The sequence below is a fragment of the Felis catus genome, chromosome F2 (genome assembly GCF_018350175.1).
Source record: "Felis catus isolate Fca126 chromosome F2, F.catus_Fca126_mat1.0, whole genome shotgun sequence".
Lineage (NCBI taxonomy): Eukaryota > Metazoa > Chordata > Mammalia > Carnivora > Felidae > Felis > Felis catus.
The window spans coordinates 64,388,121-64,413,808 of NC_058385.1; the positions used below are offsets into that span (position 1 = coordinate 64,388,121).

At 39.2% G+C, this 25,688-nt stretch overlaps 1 long non-coding RNA gene across 1 annotated transcript in view; it reads right to left on the bottom strand.

The window, feature by feature from the left end:
• Window positions 1-366: 366 nt before the first annotated feature.
• Window positions 367-25,688, bottom strand: part of LOC109495921 — a 58,182-nt gene continuing 32,860 nt past the window's right edge. The window contains exon 4 of the long non-coding RNA XR_002151644.3: window positions 367-551. This is a non-coding gene — a long non-coding RNA (uncharacterized LOC109495921). The remainder of the gene's footprint in view (window positions 552-25,688) is intronic.

Sequence of the window (25,688 nt, forward strand, 5' to 3'; positions counted from 1 at the left end):
TTCCAGGATCAACTTGCATTTTATCTGCCTAGCCCTGGGATCAGCCATTCCTTAAGGACCTCTAGTTCCTTTTAGTATGAAAGGTTATTTAAAAACCACAATCTAGGGGCGCCTGGGTGGCGCAGTCGGTTAAGCGTCCGACTTCAGCCAGGTCACGATCTCGCGGTCCGTGAGTTCGAGCCCCGCGTCAGGCTCTGGGCTGATGGCTCGGAGCCTGAAGCCTGTTTCCGGTTCTGTGTCTCCCTCTCTCTCTGCCCCTCCCCCGTTCATGCTCTGTCTCTCTCTGTCCCCAAAATAAATAAATGTTGAAAAAAAAATTTAATAAAAAAAAAATAAATAAATAAAAATAAAAAAAATAATAAAAACCACGATCTGGAGACTAGATGTGCTTATTTCTACTATGAAGGTAGGTATGTTGAGTTTGTATTCATATCCAATTCCAATCCAACATGTAAGGTACTTTCTTACTTTCTCTTTTCCGTATTTTTGTCTTCCAATACATGAGAATCTGTTTCCAAAAATGTCAACGTATTTATTCATCTTGCTGTGTCCTACAATATAGAAATTATTTCAAAGTTATGATCACTATTCCAATAGCAATACCAACAACAAACCAACCTAGTAAGTTAAAAATTGGTTTGCAATTCGTTTGTCTTTAGAATGTATTCCAATAAAGGTGCACAAAGTACCATACAGATGTTTGATCCAATTTACCAGCTAAATATCTAGATATGGGAAAACAGGCAGACCCAGACTGGGGGGAGGGGGACATTCTACAAAACAAGTGTCCTGGATTTCCCAAAAATGTCAAGTCATGGAAGACAAAAAACATGGTAGAATTTTCTAAATGAAAGGAAGCTAAAGAGACATGAAAACCAAATAAAATGCAAAATCTTAGATTAGATCATCAAAGAAAAAATACAAGGACATTGTTTTGGTGGCATTCAAAGACATTATATATTTGATAATATAATTGTATCACTGTTAACCAAATTACTTGGGTGTGATAATGGCATTATCATTAGAGAATGTCTTCATTCTTAGAAGATATGCACTAATGTGTTTAGGTGTGAAATGATGTCCTTAACTGACTTTCAAATGGGAAGAGAGGAATTACCCAGAAAATGTGGCAAACCATCAACTGACTTCCAAATAGAAGAGACAGAAAAAGAGAGCAAGAGCAAAAGATCTACGAAGCAAATATGGCGAAATTAACAATAAGTGAATCTAGTGAAAGATAAATGGGGGTTCGTTATTCTTTCAACTTTTTTTTTTTTAATTTTTTTTTCAACGTTTATTTATTTTTGGGACAGAGAGAGACAGAGCATGAACGGGCGAGGGGCAGAGAGAGAGGGAGACACAGAATCGTAAACAGGCTCCAGGCTCCGAGCCATCAGCCCAGAGCCTGACGCGGGGCTTGAACTCACGGACCGCGAGATCGTGACCTGGCTGAAGTTGGACGCTCAACCAACTGCGCCACCCAGGCGCCCCTATTCTTTCAACTTTTTAATGGAGTCAATACTGTTTTTTGTTTTTTGTTTTCAAAATAGAGTTGGAGATAGTAATGAAGAAACCTAAGCTTCAGCCCGAAGGATTCTGATGTCTTATATAGGGTCTGGAAATGTACATGTTTTTCAAGGGATTTCTAATGCAGATAAGTTAGCATTCTTGAAAAGGCTGAGCAGACATGTGTTATTTTACAGATGTGGGAACCTAAGGTTAAAGACTCCAAAAGGTCACACATCCTTGGAAGCAAAGCCATGACCAAATCTTCCTTCTCCCAGGAATCGGTGGTTCTAGATCAGTCAAACCTGAGAATATAGTGGGTACTCCATAAATATTTAGTAATTGTGGGTAATCCTGAATGGTAGGGTGGACAAAGAAAAAGGAACTGATTTCATGCTCCCTGATTTTGACCCAGTCACTTTCAGATACTTTCAATACTGCAATCTTTCAAAGAACCCAGCAGGGTGTAAATGGATAATCCATTTTTTATGTATGGAGAAACCATGGCTAAGAGAGTAAGCAATTGTGAGGTCAAACTGCCTAGATTTAAGTCCCAGCCCTCTAATTTACTGGCTCTATGACACTAGGGAAAGTATTTAATTCTTCTAAGCTTCCTTTTACTCACCTATAAAATTTGTGTTAAAAATTTTTTTATCTCACGGCATTATTGTAAAGATTAAATAGTGTATATAAGGCACTTGGCACAGGCCCACATAAAGTCAGAAAAAGTGATTGGAGTAATGTTAACTAGTCATGACAGAGATCAGACAGAGCTAGTAAATGGTAAACATTCTAGTTAAGGCGTATAGCTTAAGACAAGAGGAAGAAGAATCTTCTGTATAGTTAAATATAAGTGTACCGTATATAAATTCGCTTTGAGGTCTCTTGCTCTTTCTTCTGTCCCCTTCTTTTGCCTCCCTTCCTCATTCCTAAAACAAACTGAAAATTTTAACTATGCATTGGGATAGCAAGAACTGTATCTGGGATGCAAAGATTCATAATCAAGTGTAAGGGCTGGCAAACTATGGTCCAGCTGCTTGTTTTTGTAAATTAAGTTTTATTGGAACACAGCCATGCCCATTTGTTTACATGTTGTCTATGGCTGCTTTCATAGTCAATGGCAGGCAAAGTTGAGTAATAATTTCAGAGACTGTAGAAGCCTCTGACCTTGAGCCCCTTGACTGTAGAGATCGTCAAAAATATAAAAACAGTTCTAATCTGGTCCTTTGCAGAAAAGGAATGACCACTGGTCTAGTGCATTAGAATGTTGACCTGAAGCAACTTTTATTTTTTACATTTTTTAAATGTTTATTTATTTTTGAGAGAGACTGAGAGAGAGAGAGAGAGAGAGAGAGAGAGAGAGAGAGAGAGAGAGCAGGGAAGGGGCAAAGAGAGGAGACACAGAATCCAAAGCAGGCTCCAGGCTCTGAGCTGTCAGCACAGAGCCCAACGTGGGGCTCAAACCCACGAACAGTGAGATCATGACCTGAGCAGAAGTCAGATGCTTAACTAACTGAGCCACCCAGGTGCCCCATTCTGAAGCAACTTTAAAAGCAGGGGAATCTGGAACTCAGGTTAAGGGACACTGGTCTGGCAAATAGTGGGCATTCCAAGCCATGATAGCTATCATTATTATATATAAAGAAACACAAAATAGAATCAGAACCAGCTTTGGAAAGTGCTTACAAAGGGTCAGTTCATGTTTTCTCGTGCAATATTCACATCAGCTCTGTTGCTCCAGGTTACACTCAAGGTTACATCTGTTTGGGGTGGAAGGACTGGAACTCAGATTTCAGTTTGACAAACTCCACATCACATCCCCTTCCTCTGGGTCACCCTGCCCCTTTGCCACATTGTGGGCTTCAGTTGACTGAAGCTCTGATTTTACATCTGTGGTCCTCTGAGCAAGGGCCTTTAAATCATTTTTAAAGGGGAGCCCTCAAGAGGATCAGCCTCTCTTCCAAAGGGTGAGTCTTTGGCAACCCTAACATTGCTGTGTTTTAAACTCTGTCCCACAGGGTTTCTGAAAGATTAAGAAACTACCGTTGTTCCTTTTGGAGTCACCAACATCAATGCTCCCAGTAAAAGTAGCTTTATATAAAAGGCAGGACAAGGGAGTCCTATTTTTGCACAAATGCAACACAATTTTATTGACATTTTTTCCCCCCAGAAAGCCAAGCAGCTGAAAATTTGTTTGGGGGTTATTGAGGATTTCTTTTTTTCTTTCTTTATTTCTTCTTCTTTTTTTTTTTTTTCTCAAAAAGAGAATTTTGTTTTTCCCAATTGAATCTACTTCAAGTGAACTTAGATTCTATCACAAAAAGTCGTATATAATCAATGAGATCTGAAATTCTTTCAAGGCTAAAGTTATTGCAACTCTATGTTAGGGATGGAGAGGCTTGTGACAGTAGGCAAATAATATATATATTCACATTATTATGTTACCTTATTATATTTATTCTTGTTTATGTTATTCTTCACCTCCAAAAGGAAAAACGCCCTCCTTCAATTTTCTTTTTAATTTTTTTGAGAGACACAGAGAGAAGGAGGGGCAGAGAATCCCAAGCAGGCTCCATGCTGTTAGCGCAGAGCCCAACACGGAGCTCAAGCTCACAAACTATGAGATCATGACCTGAGCCAAATTCGAGAGTCGGATACTCAACCACCTGAGCCACCCAGGGGCCCCTCTTTCAATTTTCTCGAATTACTCTGCCCTCTAACTTTTTATTCAACTTTCCAAACTTTGATAGAGACATAAGTTATAGAAGAGGTATTTCTCTATTACAAGAAAGCCATGCAAGTGCTGTGGTAAACTATCAGTAACTATCAGTAATAAGATCTGCGCAAATCTAGATGGCACAAACTTCCTGTAAATGGCACCAGCACTCAGCAACAGCCAGGAATTGTTGCCATTTGGAAAGGCACAGGGGCCAGATCTTCTGGTTCTCCAGGACGATCAAGAGATCTACTTTTAAATGATTCTTGAAATTTGGATCAACCTATTAGAATGGCTATTAAAGAAAAGATGAGAGCTAACAAATTCTGGTGAGAATATGGAGAAAAGGAAACCCCTGTGCACTCTTGGTGGGAATGTAAATTGGTGCAGCCACTACAGAATGCAGTCTGGAGGTTCTTCAAGAAATTACAAATAGAACAATCATATGACCCAGCAATCCTGCTGCTGAGTGTTTATCTGAAGGAAACAAAATCATGATCGTGAAGAGATACCTCTACTCCTGTGTTTATTGTAGATAAAGAAACAGGGTAACTATAAATACAGTAGAGTATTATTCAGCCATAAAAAGAATAAATTCCTGTCATTTATGACAACATGGATGAAACTTGAGAGCATTATGCTAAGTAAAATATGTCAGACAGGGAAAAAAACAAGTACTGTATGATTTCTCTTATATGTGGAATCTACAAGAATGAACTCATAGGAACAGAGAGTGCATTGGGGTTGCTAGGGGTGGGGGGCGCACTGAGGGAAATGGGTGATCAGAAGGTACAAACTTCCAGTTACAAAATGAATGAGTTCTAGGGATACAATGTACAAAATGGCGACTATAGTTACCAGTACCCTATTGTACACCCGAAAGTTGCTAAGACAGTAGGTCTTAAAAGTTCTCACCACAAAGTAAAAAAAAGGTAACTATGTAAGGGATGGATATGTTAAGTAACCTTACTGTGTTAATCATTTCACAATATGGATGTATATCAAATCATCATGTTGTACACCTTAAACATACACAATGTCATATGTCAACTTTATCTCAGTGAAGCTGGAAAAATTTTGTCTTAAAAACGTGTTGAATGTAATTTGGCCCCACAAATGAAAAGGACAAGCAGGGACGCCTGGCTGGCTCAGTCTGCTAAGTGGCTGACTCTTGATTTTCAGCTCAGGTGACAATCTCACTGTGGGACAGAGCCCCGCATCAGGCTCTGCACTGACAGCGTGTAGCCTGCTTGGGATGCTCTCTCCCTCTCTTTCTGCCCCGGCCCCGCTCCGGTGTGCATGTGCACACTCTCTCTCTAAAAAAGAAAAGATAAGAAAAGAAAATGCAAAGAAAAGCAAAGAAAAAAGACAAGCAAACCAAAGACATATACAGTCTGGTGTTGATCTTTAGATCATGATTCTGTCTGTATCTCTCAATGAAAGGAACTGAACTAAGGGTCTGCATTTCTAGATCTGTCTGGGAACTTAATATATGCCAATTCTGTTCCTCAGAGCTTGGATACAGTCTCATGTTCTCACAGAATCATATCTCTGAGCTCCAAGGTCTACTCATCCCTGTTCATACAATAAGTGGAATGCTTACAAGGTAAGTTTTTTGGCAACTAGCCAGCTGGCCTTTCTTCTGCTTCATGGTGTATTCCTTCAACCCATACCAGTGCCCAAACTACTAACAGAAATAAGATGGCAGACGTTTTGCTTTCTACTCTATGGTTCAACACCAGACTAGATGCTTTTATATTAGGTTCTGACAAAAAAAAAAAAAAAAAAAAAAAAAAAAAAAAAAAAAAGTGTGCAACAGCTATCTGATAGTAATTTTCCACCTCTTTTCAAAATCCCAGTTGATAAGAAGCAAACACTTCCAAATGCTTGCAGCAAAAGCAAATGAAAAGAAACCCAAACAACGTGAACTAAAGGGTGTGAAAAACGGGACTTGAATAGAGGTGAAGTTTGGGTTTATTTGACTCTATCAAAGTTCCAGTATTCTCTGCACTTTGTATTCTTGGTAAACATAGTCAACCCAGAGAACATTTCTGGGTCAGTACCTGGACTTTGCTCCCTTTAAATGCCCCTAATATTTTAGAAATTAGCTTTAGTCACACCACAGGCTTAATGCAGGCGCGGGGGCAGAGTTTAAGGAGCAAGCAGAGGTGGTTGTGATCAGTCTTGGAAAGTACAGCCTGACCTTCCATCATCCAGGGAGGCACACATTTCAAGGCTACAGATTCTAACCATGCTCAGAGGTCTAGTGCTTTCCGGGAGAAACAGCCTACCTCTTTTTTTTTTCTTTCCTAGACAATCCTAACAAATGTAATTTACCCAACCATTCTCAGGTCTTTCATTTTTATACTATATTACTGTTTGAAAATGTTTTCATATGGATGATGGCAACGGGTCCTCAAAACACCTGGACAGGTAGACAGATCAGATATTGTTAAGCATCATTTCCTGCTGAGGACACAAAAGCCTAGCAAGGTTGTGAGACTTTACCAAGGTTACTGTTAGTCAGGTTTTCTGAGTTAGCTTGAGCATTTTTCTTCAGTCTCCAGAGAATTATAGCTCTATACAATATGTGCTTATTCTGTTGAGGTCCTCAACTTTTATTTTTATTTTTTTAAATATGAAATTCATTGTCAAATATATTTCCATACAACACCCGGTGCTCATCCCAACATGTGCCTTCCTCAATGCCCATCACCCACCCTCCCCTCCCTCCCACCCCCCATCAACCCTCAGTTTATTCTCAGTTTTTAAGGGTCCTCAACTTTTAAACCTGATTCATGTGTCCCTCTTAACTTTGACCTCAATATTATTTAACTATTCCAATAATTTCAGAAGTAATTATTGACTAATCTATAAATAGCCTGTGCTAGACAATTTTATGGGATTAAAAACACAGGACTTGGTTTCTGTTTCAAGGAATGGACAATGTGAATTAAAAAATAATTATGTGAAGTTAAAAATTAGAGAAATAGAGGCAAAACTAAGAATAATAGGTCTGATAGCATGAGTCAAGGACAGAGCTCAGTACTTTACATGTACTATCTGATGTCATCTTTGAAACAACTCTCCAAGGCAACTGTGATTATCCATCTGACAGTGGAGGAAACTATTAAGTAACTTGCCCAAGGTCATAGCTAGCTACTGCCAGGGCTAGAATTCAACCACACGTCTGCCAGATGTCAAAGTCCTGGAAAGTTTCATTGTGTCATTCTGACTTTCTGAACACATAAAGGAGCCCACTGTGGTGGGGACTAAATACTTCAGTGTCCAGGAAAATGTGGAAGGTGGGCATCCTCAGAAAAGGACAGGGCGGTGGGTGTCGAGTTGGAACTTGAAAGAAATTGGTGAGCATGGATTGGTGCAGACCAGGTGGTGGGGAGGGAGGCACAGGTTGATTGGAAAAGCATGAGTGATGGCTGGGTGATTGGTTAAGTTGTGTGTTGCAATCACTCTCAGAGCTCAGGTGGCTTATCTGGCTAGAGAGCTATAGGTTAGCACCGTGTGTTCTTAGAGCTGGGTTTATAACTGTGCCTCTTTGTTCTGAAGGAGAATTTGTTGCTTTTGCCAAGTGCCTTAGCTTCCTGAGTTCAGGTACTCCCAGGAATAGATGAAAAACAAGATTTTGCAATATCCGCGGGAGAAGAGGGAAGGGGCTCCCCTAAGCAAGGAAGATTGGATTGAGCCATGCCTTTTCTTAGGGGACGGTGAAGGGGGTTTAAGAGGCTCTCCGGAGGCTGTGATATACATACTTATTTCACAACACGGGACTTTGTGCAAGTTCTTAAAAAAGTGATTCAAATTTTGTACCTACCAAAACTATGGCCCACAGATGTATTTTACTTGATCTGCATCGTTTGAAAAGCTGGAACAGGTTTTCTGGACTCCACTTTCTCTATTATTTCCTCTGCTGCAGTTGGTGCTCTGAGGTGATGCCAAGAGCTCTTGGAAATGTATCAGCCAGTGTTAACTCTGTGGGCTCTAAATGGCCCCAGGCTGGGGAGACCTTATTGCCTGGAGATCGCTGTTCTTCCCCAACATTCCCAAAGGGATTCAGCTCTCATTGTTGGGCTTTCTGCATAGTCCTCACTACAGAGTAAGGGCTTCTCATGAGGCCACACAGACTCACATCAGCTTGGAGAGTCTGAGGGCTATATAACCTATCCCTCTTCCTCATGAAGGAGGCATGACTTAGGAAAAGAAGCCCTACGGTTTTTCATTCTGTCACCTAAGCCTCCTAGATGATTGTGTCTAAATCTGCCTATCCAGTCCCTCTCCATCTACTTAGAACAAGGGCATTTGAAGCCAGGACATTCGGGCCCGGATGTCAACCGAATGGCTAATGTCAGCATCCAGAAGAAGACAATTACAGCAGGGGTCCGCCTGTGAGGTGGTTAAGGCACAGAAAGCCAGAATCCTTGAAGAAACAGCAATAAAACAAACTTTTTAGAGAGCTTCCAGCACTATGATTCACATATGCTTTGACTCAACGATTCTGTTTGTGGGAATTTTTTTGACATATGTCCTCATACGAGTGCACAAAGGTACCATGCAAGGAAGTTCACAGCAGCATTTTTTTTTTTTTTTTAAGAAAGAGAAAGAGTTCGTGAAAGCTGGAAGAGGGGCAGAGCGAGAGAGAGAGAATCTTAAGCAGGCTCCACACTCAGTGCAGAGCTCAGTGCAGGGCTCAATCCCACAATCCTGGGATCATGACCTGAGCTGAAATCAAGAGTTGGACGCTCAACTGACTGAGCCACCCAGGCACGCGCACCAACTTTCTTTTTTCTCTTAAAAAAATTTTTTTTTAATGTTTATTTATTTCTGAGACAGACAGAGACAGAGCATGAGTGGGGGAGGGGTAGAGAGACAGAGGGAGACACAGAATCCGAAACAGGCTCCAGGCTCTGAGTTGTCAGCGCAGAGCCTGACCCGGGGCTCGGACTCACAAACTGTGAGATCATGACCTGAGCAGAAGTCGGTCGCTCAACCGACTGAGCCACCCAGGGACCCCCCAATTTTCATAGTAGTACATAATTTGAAACATTTTAGGAGTCCACAATTAGGAAATACTATACAAACCATTTTAAGATGTCAAAATAATGTTAGGTCAAAAGGTACAGACTTCCAGTTATAAGATAAGTAAGTCCTGGGGATGATATAATGTACTGCATGGTGACTGACTACAGTTAATACTACGTTGGAACTTTGAAAGTTGCTAAGAGAGTAGATCTTAAAAGTTATCATCACATGAAGAAAAACCGCATCTATGTGACATAATGGGTGTTAACTAAACTTAGTGTGGTGATCCTTTCACAATATATACAAATATCAGATCGTTATGTTGTACACCTAAAACTAATACAATGTTACATGTTGATTATATCTCAATTTAAAAACAATAATACTAAGTTAAAGCAGCAAATAATAAAATAGTAGATATAGGATGCACTTCTTTCAAATAAAACAACAAAAGGAACTGTGTATCTATATAGGTCTGTCTCACTCTTTCTCTACATATGTCTCTGTTTGCTTTAAGATCACAGGGGAGGGGCGCCTGGGTGGCTCAGTCGGTTGAGCGTCCAACTTCGGCTCAGGTCATGATCTCACAGTCTGTGAGTTTGAGCCCGGCATCGGGCTCTGTGCTGACGGCTCAGAGCCTGGAGCCTGCTTCGGATTCTGTGTCTCCCTCTCTCTCTGACCCTCCCTCCGCTCATGCTCTATCTTTCTCTCTCTGTGTCAAAAATAAATAAAACATTAAAAAAAATTAAAAAAAAAAGATCACAGGGGATCCCCTGATCACAGGAGAGACAGAACTCATATTCACTATGTCCCTACGCTATCTTTAAGATTGGATGTTATCAAACTTCATAAATCTTTATCAACCTGAGAGACGACAAATGATTCTTTATTGTTTTAATTTGTATTGTGAGTGAGGCTGAGAAGCTTTTTGGAAATTTATCATCTGTTTTATTTGTTTTTCCATGGGATGTCTTTTGTTTATGTCCTTCTAGTATATGAATCTTGCTGTTTCTTGGAGGACTGTGGCTTTCTGTGCCTGAGCCACCTCACATAGGAACCCCTGCTATAATTCAGTCCCCTCTGATTTCTGACATGAGCCACTCAGTTGTCATTGAAGTCCTGACTTCAAATGCCTTGTTCTAAGTAGATGTGAGAGAGGATTGGATGGGCAGTTTCGGACACATATTTCAAATGAACTTATAAAGGAATAAAATGGAAAAAAAAAATCTATGCTAGGAAGATAAAGTGCTATCAACATAAGTCCAAAGCATCAAACACTAACGGCAATAATAGTAGTCAAAAATACCAACTTAGTCCTTCTTGTGCTAGACGCTGTCTTAAGCACTTTGCATACATTATCTCATTTCAGACTTATGATAATCTTATGAGGTAGTTATTATTCATGTCACCATTTTCGTGATGAGGAACCGAGGCATCAAGAGGTTAACTTACCCCAGGACAAGCAGGGAGTAAGTGGTTGGGCAGGTATGGGCAAGAGAAGTCTTGAGTTTCTGCTCTTGGCGTCTATCCTACCCTGTGTCTGTAGGTAAACATCCAAGTTCAAAGCTGAGCTGAGGACTGATCTGGAACTGACAAGTAGGAGCCAAGAAATTTCTGTAACTGTCTTGGAGGTGTCCCTGATCACCTTTCCCAGCCACTGGGTATCTGGTGATATATGAGTTAAACTGACTCAAAAAGCCAGAGAGACAATATTCTTGTCCATATGAGTTTGGCTAACTTGATTATTGGATCAGTTAGAGTTAGGGGAGCTGTATATGGTAGGAACCCAATAAAGTGATTGCTTAAATAAGATAGAGATTAACTTTTTCCCCATATATAAGAAATCCAGAGGTAATTCAGAACGAATTTGGTGGACTGCAGTAAATTAGGGATCAGGAATGCACCTGTCAGCTCCTTACTTGCCATCCCTTGTATGTGACCTTCATACTCTTGGTCCAGGTGGCTGCTGGAGCTTCAGCCATAGCATTCCTATTTCCAGGACAAAGGGACAAAAAGAAGAGAAAATAGTGGTGCCTACTGGATAGCTAAGTGTGCTTCACGAAAGCTGCTGAACGTCAATTCTCCTTATATATCATTGTTCAGAATACAGCCATTTGTTCACAGCTGGCTGTAAGGAAGCTAGGAAAATTAGTCTTTATTTCTAGACAGTCAGTTACTTAGGTAACAATTTAGGGTTCTATTACTAAGTAAGAAATGGACAATGGAAGCAAATAGCAGTTCTGCTAAAAATGATCCATTCCTGGTTGTCTGGAAGGGTTCACATCCAATAGTTTCAAAATACTAAAAGACGTTCTATTTATGACTGATCTGAGGAGCTGACCCAGGGACATTTTGAGGATACTGGGAAGCTCAGGGTACAGGTAGGTAGGCAAATGCTAAACAGGCATAACAAACTCTAAGAAAGGGTGGAGGGGCTCAGAAAGTAAGTTCTACCCCTTCACAATTTTTTATAACAGCCAGATTTGAACTGTGACAGTTTTACCGTACTTGGCCTTTCCTACAAGAAAGTTTCCACATCACAGTGTATGAGAGCCTTTAACTTCTCATTTTTGGAAAATAGAAGGAATATTCTAAGGTTCACCCAACACCTCCATGTAGTAAAAGCTGACAGGTCACTTTCTGAAGTTGCCAATCTGCTTATTATCACCTCCCTGTCTGGACTTATAAGGGAATGAACATCTTAACTCAGAGGGATGTGCCCAAGAACAGTGAGAAAAAAACAAGATGAGCCAAAAGAACACGTAGTAAAGTTCTGCCGAATATTTTAGAGCCCTAGTGGTGCAGACAGACTGTAATAGGTTCTAAAGGGCACTTGCACAAGCTGTAACTTCCTTAATTTCAATTAAGTGGTACTTTGGGAAGGCGAGAAATTATTTTACACCTTAGAAAACATCAAAGAAAATACAGTAACTCACACCAATAAAGACAAAATAAAACCAACTGAAGTCCCAGCCATCACAAACAGGGGGGAAACTGCAAGCAAGAAACAGAGAAGAATTTGGGTATAAAATGATTTAGCTCAAGACCTTGGTAATCATGGCCAAATCTGATGCAATCTCTTTGAATAGGGCCTGTTTGTACTTAGCTGACAATGGCTTTTGCTTTTTTAAATATTGAAAAAAACCAGGAGAAGAAAAATCCTTAGAGATATAAGAAAACTAATTTCAGTGTCCACGATGTTTAAATGGAACACAAACATGCTCGTTGATTTATGCATGGTCTATAGCTGTCTTCACACTACAATAACAGAGTCGAGAGTAGTGGTGACATCTGTCCCTTTATAGAAAAAGTTCACCGACTCCTGATTTAAAGTACCAAAAAAATGTGTGCCTCCATCCTCACCACTTACACATTGTATGAGCTCAAAAAACTTGCTTTTTGAGTCTCAACATCTTCATTGTTCAGATGGGAGTATTGACAATCGACTTCATAGACTGTTATCAGCATTAAGTTAAATAGTTCATGTACAGCACTTACCTAGAACATGGCACATTGTCAATAAATGGTAGGTGTTTTGTTATTTATTGTTTTGATGGGTAAATTTTACTTCTCATTTAAGACTCAGTTTGCTTCGAGGCCCCTGAGTGGCTCAGTCAGTTGAACGTCCTACTCTTGATTTTGACTCAGATCATGATCCCAGGATTGTGGGATGCAGCCCTGCATCCATTTGGTGTGGAGCCTGTTTAAGATTCTCTCCTTCTGCCCCTCGCCCCTGCTCACATGTACTCTCTCTCTGTAAAATAAACAACAAAATTCTTTTAAAAATGACTCAGCTTCTTTCTTGAGCTTTCTTTGAACCCCTCAAGTTGGATTAGATATCTTTCTTCTGTGTTCTCATATTATCTGGTACTCATCTCAGTCATTTCTTACCACATTGTGTCGTAATTATGTTTATGTCCCTATGACCCATGAGTTGTTTGAATAAATAGATCATGACTTATTGGTATTTGTATTTCCAACGGCTATTACAGTGAACATGACATGTTGGGAGTTGTAAGAGATCCTGAATTTGCGTTGGAGGATGTCACTTCCTAACACTGAACTCTAGGATCTGGCAGACCTACCTACTCAATCACAGAGTCTGTTGGTCCAAGGCACCCTCCTACTCCTCACAAAGGTAGACCTGGCCCAATAGCTGTTATGGAATGGGGTTATCTTATCCCTTCTCCCAAACTCCTTAGTAGAGAAATCACTTCTCTCATGGAGAGGAGTGAGTAAGAAGGTGGGGAAGGAGGCCAGGACCCTTACTGTAGTGGGGCTATCTCTCTGTGGAAACATGAAGCCATGTAAATAACGTTGCCCCTTATCAACTGGCTGCTCTTATCTAAGAGCCAAAGGCATGCCTCCCATGTGATGGTGCTCTATGTTATCTCACTGTCTTTACTGTGCTCTTGAGTTTTGTCATGTTCACCATGTGAAAACCAATGATGCCCTGTAGACAGTCACCTGCTACATATCCCAAGCATAGTTAGAGGCACTTGTTTTCAAAAAGAGGGGAAACATATTTCTCATACTGAGGAAGATCAAAGGAGAAAAGGATAGTAATGGATATAGATCTTCTTTTAGTGGGTGAAGCAAAAAAAAAAAAAAAAGAGCTCTGTGAACCTGGAGGCATGTTGAGGGGACTAGAGCCTCTCCCACACTTCGTCTTATCCTTTCACTTACTCGTCTTTAAGATGAAGCTGACTTTGCAAGGATCGTTGGTCTAGAGGTAATTTGTAAGCTCTTTCTACATCAGAACTGGAAGAGGACTTAGCAGTCTTGCCACCAAAGTTCCTCATACAAAAGTGAAATGAAAATAGGCCCACAGATTCTTTGCTTGATAAAAACATGTTTGCAATGTCCTGGATTATATTCTGCTTGTCTAGTGTGTGCACTGTTGAAGGTTCACACCATGACTATAAGGTCTGTTTCTTTGCTTAGAGATGGTTGCCAAATTGATACACGAATTTATGTAGGCAGCCTGAGAAAGTGAGGAAGATAGTTTAAATTTGGCAGACCTCAGGAAAGGTTGGAATCTATATACATCTTGTCGAATACTTTTCATCCGTTCATTCATTCGTTCTTTTATAGAATCTTTATTTATTAAACCAAGTACTACACGAGTTACTAGAGACATATTAACAAGCAAAGAAGCCATTGTCTAAATCTGTGGTTTCACAGTGTTTGTCCCACGTAGGAGCCAGAGCCTCAGTAAAAGCAACTTGAAGTCAATAACTCTGTCTCTTATAAAAATCCTGCAGGTATTTAAAAAGATCATATCCCAGAGGAAGAGATTAAAGGGAGAAGATTTTTAAGGACAAGGGCATGGAGAGGGATTCTCCTGAATGGGGGTAAAGGGGAGAGATTTGTGTGTGCCCAGACTGGGAAGGATTTGTAAACTATATCCTGCTCTGTGGCTGCCCCTGAAGAGGAGACATGAATTTAAACTAAAACTGTGATGAATGCCTAGGGGGGTGGGACCTATATTGTGAAAGTTTTCAGTTTAGGAGGAGTTTCCAGACCCCACTAGTGACATAGAAGTCAACAACCATCAGAGGCCAGGGGGGCTACTATGGGCTTGGAATCTGAGACATCAGTGGTCCTCATATAGACTGGAGATTTGAAAACCTCTTTCTCTCTCTCTTTCTCCCCATTTCTCCTGTCTGTCTGTCAGTCTGTTCGTGTGTGTGTGTGTGTGTGTGTGTGTGTGTGTGTGTGTGTGTGTGTTTAGATGTTACTTTTATATCCTATATTCTGGTGCAAACCTGGGACAGAGAGGGGACTCCAATAATGCCTGAGATCAGATATTCTGCCAGCCTGGTATGATGGGGTAGAGAATCAGAATTAAGTTGAATTAAAGAAAACAAAGGAAGTAATATTTCTTACAGTTCTTAGTTTGTGTTCTGTATAATATAAATCTTGTTTCTCAGCATCCCGCTCTCCTGACAGGTAACCTGAAGAACAGATAACTTAATAGATTCTCAATAACTTCCCAAAGTGTCTAACCACCATGGATTTCTGGGGAGAAAGTTTTCTATCTCCTTGTAGGGAGTATGACAATGTTATCTGTGGTATCAAGTGACTATGGGAGAAAACACTCTTTTCTTAGATGCTTAGGAATGATTCATACTGCCAAAGGCATAGAGCTAAAAGAAATAATGTCTGCTTAGTCCAACACCTCATGTTTCTGTGAGTACAATTTAGAATTAACTGGGAAGACTAAGAGACCAAAACTGGAATAGGATTCTCCCTGCCCAAGGCCAGAAGATGAAGACAGAACCAACATCTACAGCATCAAACATTAAAGCTAGCAAAGCCAAATATTGACTTCTGTCCAAAGGGCAGAAGACGATCTGAAACAAGACATGAGACTACAGGTCAGAAACCAAGAGCAAACTGGACTGAAATGGAAGAAGTCTGGAAATAAGTTGCAGAGGGATCAGGAAAACTGTTTTCCAGGGAAGCTCTCAGTGTTTGGTGGATGGGGGTTGTTTCCAGTTTTTTCACTGATCATATTAACTTCGTATTTACTTATTTTATAGCACAAAAGCAGTAAGTGGTAACAAAGGTTTAAAAAAATTGAGGAGCAAAAAGTACTAGGTTAAGAAAATTACTTCCGAGGTGCCTGGGTGGCTCAGTCAGCTAAGATCTGACTCTTGGTTTCAGCTCAGGTCCTGATCTCACAGTTGTGAGATCAAGCCCCAAGTTGGGCTCCATGCAGAACATGGAGTCTGCTTAAGATCCTTTCTCTCCCTCCCTCTCTGTCCCTCCCCCACTTGCACTTGCACAGGCTCTCTCTCTCTCTCAAACAAAGAAAAACAGAAAGATAATTATTTCAATTGACTCCCTCCAACCCTGAAAACTGAGAAGAGACCATTGTTACATTTGTCTGGTGGATCACCACTATCTAGTTCTAAGAACACCAGTGCTTGGAGGAAAATAGTTTGACAACAACTGTCCTTTACTGTATTAGACAGTTCCACATGGCCTTTCTCTTTCCTCTATGCTTCCTGACAAGTACGGAATAAATTTGGGACAGGCACCATCTTAGACACAAAAGATACAGAAATGAGAAGCCCACAGTTTAGAGGGCTGTCTAGTAAAAAGATATAAAAATATAATGCAAGCCACAAATGTGAGCCATGTGAAAAGAAACAGATCCAATTAATTTTAATAATATATTCTACATATTTAACTCAATGCATCAGAAATATTATTTTGATGCAATTGACATACAAATTACTAATAGGATAGTTTATACTCATACATATAAATTTTGTATATGAATCAGATAGATTATCATGGGATAGAATCTGGTCGTTGGCAATAATTTCAGTGCTCTCTTAGCTTTTCTGACCTAGGGTGCCATTTCAAGACATGAGTACGTAGCAAATTTGTGAAGTCTAGTGAATATCTTACACATGTATCTCAATTCTGACTAGACCACAATTCTGATAGCCATGTGGTCAGTGGCTACTGTAAGGGCACAGCAAGTCAGGAGGAGCTCACTTTGTACCTGCACATTATGAGGTCATTAACTCTCTGAGGACATAGACTAAGTCTGCCTTGATTGGCATCATATCCTCAGTGCCTTTTGCAGTGCCTGGCATGTGGGAAGTGTCAATATTTGCTGAGTGAATAAATGGAATATTTAAGTTTTTCTTCTAGTTTCAGTAAAGAAGTCACCCTATATACTCACTTGTTGCATTTGGAATTGCTACTTTCCTTGCTTTACTTCATACCTCACTTACTCCTGAACATTCCTGGGAGCCAAATAGTTTGCACAAAGTGCTGGAGACTCCACTGTGGACCACAGGAGTGGGTGTGATGATGGAATCTAAGGAGACATTGCCATTTTTGCTTTCCTTTAGATATTTAGTTTGCTACATCAGACAACGCAGCATTAACACTATTTCTAGTGTGTGAATTTTTATGACTTCTTTTGAGCACTATTAGTTCATCAAGTCTTTATTTTGATTTGAGAATATTTTCTACGTTTCTATGTGTCATGTTATATTTTAGGACCAATCATTTTCCAAAGGAATTTACCTCCAATTTTATAACACAAGTCATTGGAAAATTAGGAATTGAAAAATAATAAACAGTTTAGATACTCAGCTGCTGTTTGATTCCACTGAAAGATTCCATCAAGCCCTTTGAGTCAGACACACCCTATGGTGACCCCTCAATGAGTCACACTCTTCTAGACTTTTCTTTCTTTGATTGTAGGAAAAACTAGTAGCTTCCTTGAAACCAGTAGAATATGGTAATGGCGATGGGATACCACTCCCTTGATTAGGCTATGCTATGTAAGACTTTATGTTAGCAGACTGGAGAGAGAGACTCTCTTACTGACCTTGAAAAAAATCATACTGCCATATTGTATACTGCTGAAGGAGAAAGCCACATATTGTGGGCAGCCTGTAGGATGTGTGGGTGACCTCTAGCTATGCCAGCAAGCAAAGAGCTGGCACACTTATGATCACAGTGAAATGTGTTCTACCAACAATCTGAAAGAAGTTGGAAGTGAATTTTTCCTCACATAAGCTACCAGGTGAGAATACAGTCAATAGACATCTTGACTGTATCCTTTTGAGACCTTGAGCAGAGGACCCAGCTAAGCCATGCCTGGACTCTTGACCTACGTAAACTGTGAGATAATAAATGTGTGTTGTTTTTGTCACTATGACAAAATATATCCTTGTTAACATAATCTGATACTTAGGTACTTTTTAAAAAATGGTTGAAATATTAAAGTGTAAATGGATGTAGGTGTGTGTCTTTGGAACCTCAATTCCCACTGTTCTCCTGGATATACTTTATGCTCCAATCATACTGCACTTAACAATTCTCCAAACTGACCGTTTCACACCTCTGCTGGGATGCCTCTTGTTCTGTTTGTCTACCCAGAGAATTCATCCTTCGCTTTCAATCTTAGTGCAAATACTTCCTATGGAAACCTTGGAGCTTCTCAAGTAGAATTGATCACTCCTTTCTGCCATCAAGGCACTTTGAAGTATGTTTTGTCATTCTACTTATCACAATGTTTTACAACCGCAGATTTAGATGCCTGCTTTCCTTCTCAACTTGGAACTATTGGCAGCAGAGGCTATGTTATATTCACCTCTCATGTACGCAACACCTAACACAAAATGTTAAAGTAAACATCCAAATCTTAAATTATAGACATATTTGCATCTCCCCCAAATTCATCTAATTAACTTCTTTGATGGCAGAGAGTTTCTTTGCCCAGCTACTTGAAATTCCTTATTTAGACACTGTAGCTTATATAGTATGAAAACTCATAAACCAGTCTGATCAATTTCTGAAATTAAGAAAAAAAAATTTTGTTTAGAAGCCAGATTCTCAACATTATATATCATCAGATTTTCAAAAATTTCAGTTGGATTCCCTGAATTCAGTTGGATTTATATATGAGTCAAGCAGGCTCTCTGGGCACATAGAGCACATGGGATAGAATCTGGTTGCTGACCATAATTTCAGTGTTCCCTTAGCTCTTCTGACCTTGGGGTGCCATTTTAAGAAATGAGTATGTCATTACATTCCAGGACACATGGGTCCAAGAAAGAGTTAACCTGCGAGCCCCAAATGCCTACCTGACAACTAGTGAATTGCTCATATACTAGGCTGTTTTATTATGGAACAAAGGCTTCAAAACTAATTTTTTTAAGTGAGACATTTGGATTAAATTTATTTCTAGAATATTCTCTTAGAACAACTCTTTTTTCAAACAAGTGTCATGAAAAAGTTTATTTTTAGATTTAAGGTTTACAAGAGCTGCAGTGTACTTGGCTGTGTATGCTAGATTTTTATAGCCCTCTCACTTTTCTCAGATGAGAGGGCTATTAATGTTGCCTTCCAAATAGTTTTGGTTCTGTGGAGAAGGTTTATAAAAAATCATTTTAGCCCTTGGGAAAACAATTAAGTCAGTTCAAATGCCATATTAAACATTTGATATGATATCCGATGAAATACAGGGTGGATAAAAATGTAACTTTAAAAAGAAATGCTAAAGAATATTTGGATAACATTATATAGAGCATAACATTCTGTCTTTCCGTGTTAGGAAAGAATCTGAGAGAAAGCTTCTTCTTGTAACTGTTTAGTTATTCATTATTGTTATTTTCATGTAAACTCTGAAGATATCTTTTAATAGTTCTTTCTCCTCTATAGAAACAGAATAGAAAAAACATAAAACAATATTCATAGAACAGGTGTTAAGAGTGGACTACTTCAATAAGGTCTAGTCTGCTGACAAAAATGGAAATATTTCTCAAATATATATAGAAACAATGATATGGAAACAATGAGAAGAATGGTTTTTCTCTTGTTGCTCCCACACGAGCAACATTCTATTTTCAGGAAGTATACAGCATTGCCAAAATGTTCGCTTTCATAACTGTGAATTTTCATTGCTCTTGTAAGAGTAAATCATACAGATTTTGCCTATGAAGTTTTCACTTATGAATTCATAAGTAGGATACCTAGGTATGTTGTTTTCAGTCATTAATGCAAAGGTGAAATTGTTCTTTCATGGCAGGTGGGCCAATTAGCATCTTTAAAAGGAGCCATCATTAGGATAACAAAAATCTTGGGTTTGCTCATGAATAATGGTTCATCTCAAAAAGCACTTTGAAAACATTGACTAATTAATATGACTCAGAAGACTCAAATAAAAATATGTTCTATGTCCTTAAACTTTTAGCACTTTGGGAAACAAAGAATAATCAATAGGGAAATTATATTTCTCCTTTGCCTAGCTGTATTACAGCTTTTTTACAACTGTTTGTGTCAGAATGAGGACAACCTACATTTTACTATGGGAAACATATTTTGTAATAATAGTCACACTTTTGTATTTGGTAAGCATGGTAGAACTGATAACTTGAGACTCTCCTAACAAGAACACTTCAAAATACCAGTTAAGATAGACAAAATTCTTTTGAAGGTATAGAGAGCTTAGGTTATCAATAAGTAATGGGAGACACAGGACACCAAGAGAACTATTAAAAAGTGCGTTGATATCATGGAGCTGTGGACATCCTGCAGTGAGTAAGTGTTAGTTTTAGTAACCTAGGGTGTTAGGTGTGTACCCTGGGACAAGAGAGAAACGAGCCCACATGAGAAAAAGGATTGTAACTGAGGTCACTGTGTTAGGTCTAACTCTTCAAGGGCTATCATTTTAGAGAAAGGGTAGACTAGACACAAATGGCCCATTGGCACAGCGAGATAACACGGAACCTTGCCTGTCAGCTTGCACTCTGAGTGGGAATAGTTTTTTTCTGATATATTTAACCACGGGTATGTTCTCACTTGGATAAGAGATTGTACTTTTTACCGTCTGCATGGTTTGAGAATTCCATGGTGACAAATTAACATAAAAATGGTTCTGACATTTTTCAGAAGGTCAGATTTTTCTTCTGAAGGATGTACTCTCAATTATGACACATTGGATTTTTGTAGAGAAATCCTTTCTGAAGAAAAACTTGCAATGAAAAATTTCAAAGCAATTGAGAAAAAAACTCACCATGAGAATCAGCAGACACAACAAATAGGAATTTCAAATGACGGAGTTGTACAGAAACTGTAGAATATGTGCATGTAAAATGATCACAGAACTACAAAAGGACTTTAATAAAAGATTTAAAAAACTATGAAAAAAAACCCAGGAAAAGCTGAAAATAGATCAAATAGAACTTCTGGAAATGCAAACTACAGTCATGTATTTAGGAACTCAATGGATGGAATAAATTCCAGATTAGATACATGGGAAGAGAGAATTAGGGAAAGTAGACAGTATATCTGAGGATATTATCAGCACCAAGGGGTAAATACACAATATGGAAGAGAGATTAAAGAGATGCCGGTTAGAACAAACAGGCCTAACATATGTTTAACAGGGGTGCAGGAGAAAGGTGGGGAGAATTAGGAAGAGGTAATGTTTAAAGAGAACATGGGTGAAAATATTCTATATTTGATTAATGTCATGGATTCTCATATATGGAACTTCAAGAAGAATGTAATGGGGTGGAGCAGGGTTAGATACATCTCTGGCAAAGTGCAGAATCCCGTGGGCAGAGATTATCTTAAAAGCAGCTAGAATGAAAATGACAGGATACCCTCTAAACACTCCAGAGTGCAGAGCAAACCACTGCATGCTGCAGGTGGTGACCAAGCATGCAGATTTGCAGGGCAGGTGGGGGCACTCGTGTGAACAAGAGGTCTGAAGTACACCGTGTGTCATTCCTGTCGGGAGGGCTGTTAGCAACAGGAAGATTGCAAAAAACAAGCCTTCCAGAGCAGGAACAAGCAGAAGGAGTCAGGAATCCAGAGTGTGTGGGAAGCCTGGAACACAGGCCATAGTATCATGAGAGACAAACCTCTGGGTGAGATATGCAGAGGGAGTTGGGGTGCCAGTGTGGGCAGCGTTCAGTGTGCCTACTGAGAGGACCAGGAGAAATGATCACCTGACCAGGCTACAACTACAAGATTGCCAAGGGGCCATGTGTTTTGGATATGTGGCTAGGGCAAGGCCCCACCGAATGTCCTCATATCCACATCACTGACTGACAGTGCATCCAGAAACAGCAGAACTCCTTCCTATTGTAGTACCCCTCCTCGCCCTCTACTGGAAAGCCTAATATCACACTTGACTGTAAAGCAGTGCCTAAGGGAATTTCTTTCATTATCACAAAGCAAATATTGAAGGGAGAATTCGGATCTGAAAAGCAATAAACTGATAGCTGACATAATAAACCTAAGATAAAAGGAAGTAGAACACAGAAGGAAGGAGTGTGATTAAGAAGTTAGGCGTCAAAAAAAAAAAAAAAACAAAAACCAAACCCAGCAGATAATATTGTGGGCAAATCTAAGTGGCAATGGCTGTATATAAAACAGTAAAAATACAATTCATTTGGAGGATGTAAAGCAAGATGGAAGTAAAATACTGGAAAACAAACATATAAAAAGAAAAGGTATGGTAAAAGTGAAAGTTTTCAAAGTCTTTTTGGTGTTATAGAGGGAGGGAAGAGATTAACTTCCTTTGGACTCATTTTTTACTCCTCTCATACTCCAAGTCTAACCTGTTAGCAAGTCTTTCCAGCTACATCTTCAGGCCATACTCAGGATAGGTTCATCTTACGGCCTCCACTGATCCCATCTTAGTCCAGGCCACAGCACTTTTCTGCATGTACATTTCAATTACCTTCCAACTGTTCTCCCTGGTTCTGCCCTTCGCCCTTTCCATACACCCCATCCCTTAGCCCCACAAAATTAAAAAAAAGGATCCAAGTGACCTGGTTGTGATGATATTAATATTTATCACTCTGCCTCTGAGTGACCTGGTTGTAATCATATTCATATTTATCACTCTGCATCCCTGCAATAACTTTCCATCTAAAAAACAAAAGCAGAAACAAACCAAAAACAACAACCACACAAACCTTTCTGTCTCAGCATAAAAGCCAAAGATCTGAAAATAGCTAAATGTCCCCACATAATCTCCCTCCCACTCCCTACCCAGTGCCTTTCCTGCTGAACTCGTTCGTTCCCTCCTTTCTCCCTTACTTATTCTACCTAGCTTCACTGACTCCCTGGTGTTTGTTGAGCATACTAAGAATCTCCTACTTACTATTTCCCCTTACTTCAGATAGCCACATGGCTCACACTATCACTTTCTTGAGTTTTTATTCAAGTGTGGTTCTCTCAGTGAGCCTTTTCTTGTCAATCCTACTCAAAATCCAGACTTCTTCCCTTTCCCATCCTAGCACTCCTTATCTTTCTTCTTTATTTTTCCATTATTGTTATCAATATCTAAATTCTATATACTTCAATCTTTCTTTCCCTTCTTCCCCACATATCAAGATACTAAATATCTTAGTTTTCCCCCATTGGAAAGTAACCTTCATGATGCCAAGAACTTTTATTTTTATTGTTGTTTTCACTGTATCTTAAGGTTCTAAAGTAGCACTTGGCATTAGCCAGGCCAGTAGCAGCTATTTAATAAACATTTCTTGAGTCAGCAAATGCATGAATGAATGAATGAATGAAGCCAAAATAGAAACAAGGAGAACTATAGAAAAATTTTAAAAAACACAACTAACAAGCTTGACCTAATGGACTTATATCAAACTCTGTACTTAACAATTAGCAAATACACATTTTTGTGTGAAAATATATTGATCATGGGGCACCTGTGTGGTTCAGTCGGTTAAGCGTCTGACTTTGGCTCAGGTCATGATCTCGCGGTTTGTGAGTTCGAGCCCCGCGTCGGGCTCTGTGCTGACAGCTCAGAGCCAGGAGCCAGCTTTGGATTCTGTGTCTGCTTCTCTCTCTGCCCCTCCCCAACTTGTGCTCTGTCTATGTCTCTCAAAAGATAAATAAGTGTAAAAAAAATAAAAAAAAAATATATTGATCATTTGCCAAAACCAGTTATGTATCTGCCTCTGAAGCATATCAGTGAAAAACCAAAGTTTCAGTAGTAATATACTAACTCCTTTCTATAACCACAACATAATTAGAAAACAAAAACAAAAATAAAACTAAAAACTTACCAGATGCGATTGGAAAGCAAAACAGATTTAAAAAATGAAACTTCCTAATTACCCACTGATTAAAAAGTAGTCATTATGGAGTTCAGAAAATACTTAAAATGGAAAACGTGAACTTTTTACATATCAAAAATCTAAAATAGTACTACAGGGAAATGTGTAGTGTTAGGGGAAAAAAACAGCAATTTACACAAAGTAGAGGCAAATAAATAACAAATTTTAAAGCAGAAATAAATAAGAAATAAAAAAATATAAAGAGGATCAATTACCCCCAAAATGACTCAATGTAAAGAGTAATAACATAGACAAACACAGGAACCAATTGATAAAAAATAAAAAAGAGAGAATACACAAATACACAAATATTCATAAATGGATAAAAAGAGAAGTGGGAATAAGTATACACAGCAGAGTTTTTAAAAATAAATTATAATGAATATTTTTATGCCAATACTTTTTAAAAATTAGAGAAAATGGACAATTTCTAAAATTACAGTGAAATTATTTTCCCAAGCTAATTATTTCATTAACATTTTTAATTTAAAATAAAATAAAATGTAGTAAAATCATTAAAATACCACTATATATTAAGTTTCTAAAGAAGGTGAACATTTAGTTTTCTCCTTCCAATCATCTTTGGCAAAATGCTAAAATGATATATTTTTCCTTTTATTTAGAATTCTAAAGTGCATTGATCAAAATCCATTAAGTTGCAATTTCATATCAAACTTCTAGATAAAAGGATTTATTGGCTCATAAAACTAGAACTTCACAAATGTTTCTGGCTTCAGGAGGTCTGGATCCAGTAGTTCAAATAATGCCATCAGTAAATTGCCTTGTTCTATCTCTGTTTTGGCCCCTCCTTCCTCAGTTTAGGAGTCATTCCTATGAAATTAATCTAATGGCGGTGGTTATCACAGTCACCAGAATTTCTGGTCTTACATCATCTTCATAGTTGGCGATCACAGGGAACAAAGAACTCCTATTTCCTGAGAGTTTCTGCAAAAGTCCTGAGGGTTAACGCTAATTGACCTGCTGACATCATGTGTCCATCTCTCAATTGATCCCTTTGAACAAAGGAGGGGGTTGTTCAGCATGTGTTTCTCTGCTGGATCAAGGGGATGGAATCCTCCTTTCCATACCATCTGGGTCCAGAGGTTGGAAAAGGCATGATTCTCCAAAAGAAAGAGATGTGGCAAGAGACACACATAAAAAGGTACCAACTGTCTCCTATAGATGCCATGCTAGTAAAAACGATGCAGGGTTTACTAGATAGAATATTTTTACCTGCCCTATCCAGAGAATGGCAATGTCTATAAATGTAAAGTGCCAGAGAACAACTCTTCCTTTGTCTCCTTCTCTTGTCTAACAGCAGCAATGAAGCTGGGATATGAATCTAATTTGAATTTACCTTTCTGCATAGATAGTCCTCTTTTGTTGTTATTTCGCCCCGGTATTTCCAGGTGTCAGGAGCATGGTGCTCCCTCAACATCAGCAACTAATATCAGTTGGGCTAATAATTAGCTGCACTCCCAGGACTCCCCTTCTCTTTAGGATACTACCAAAAAAGAAAGTACTGGACCTGGGGTCCAGGAGGAAGAAGGTATCTTTCCCGTTGGCCCTGTTTCCAGTATTTACCGAAAAAGGAGAGATCATAAGAATAAAAAGAATGGGAGAAATTGGAGGGAGATGGGAAAGAATTCTGCTGTTGCTTTGCATGGGCCATGGTGCTTTAATTGCGCCATGTGGAGTTGGGTGAAATTTGAGAGGGCAGTGAGATCAGAATATCATATATTGAGATTATGTCAGTTAAGTAGTTGATGAAATATAAATTGTTTTGTGAAAGTGAGAAATTC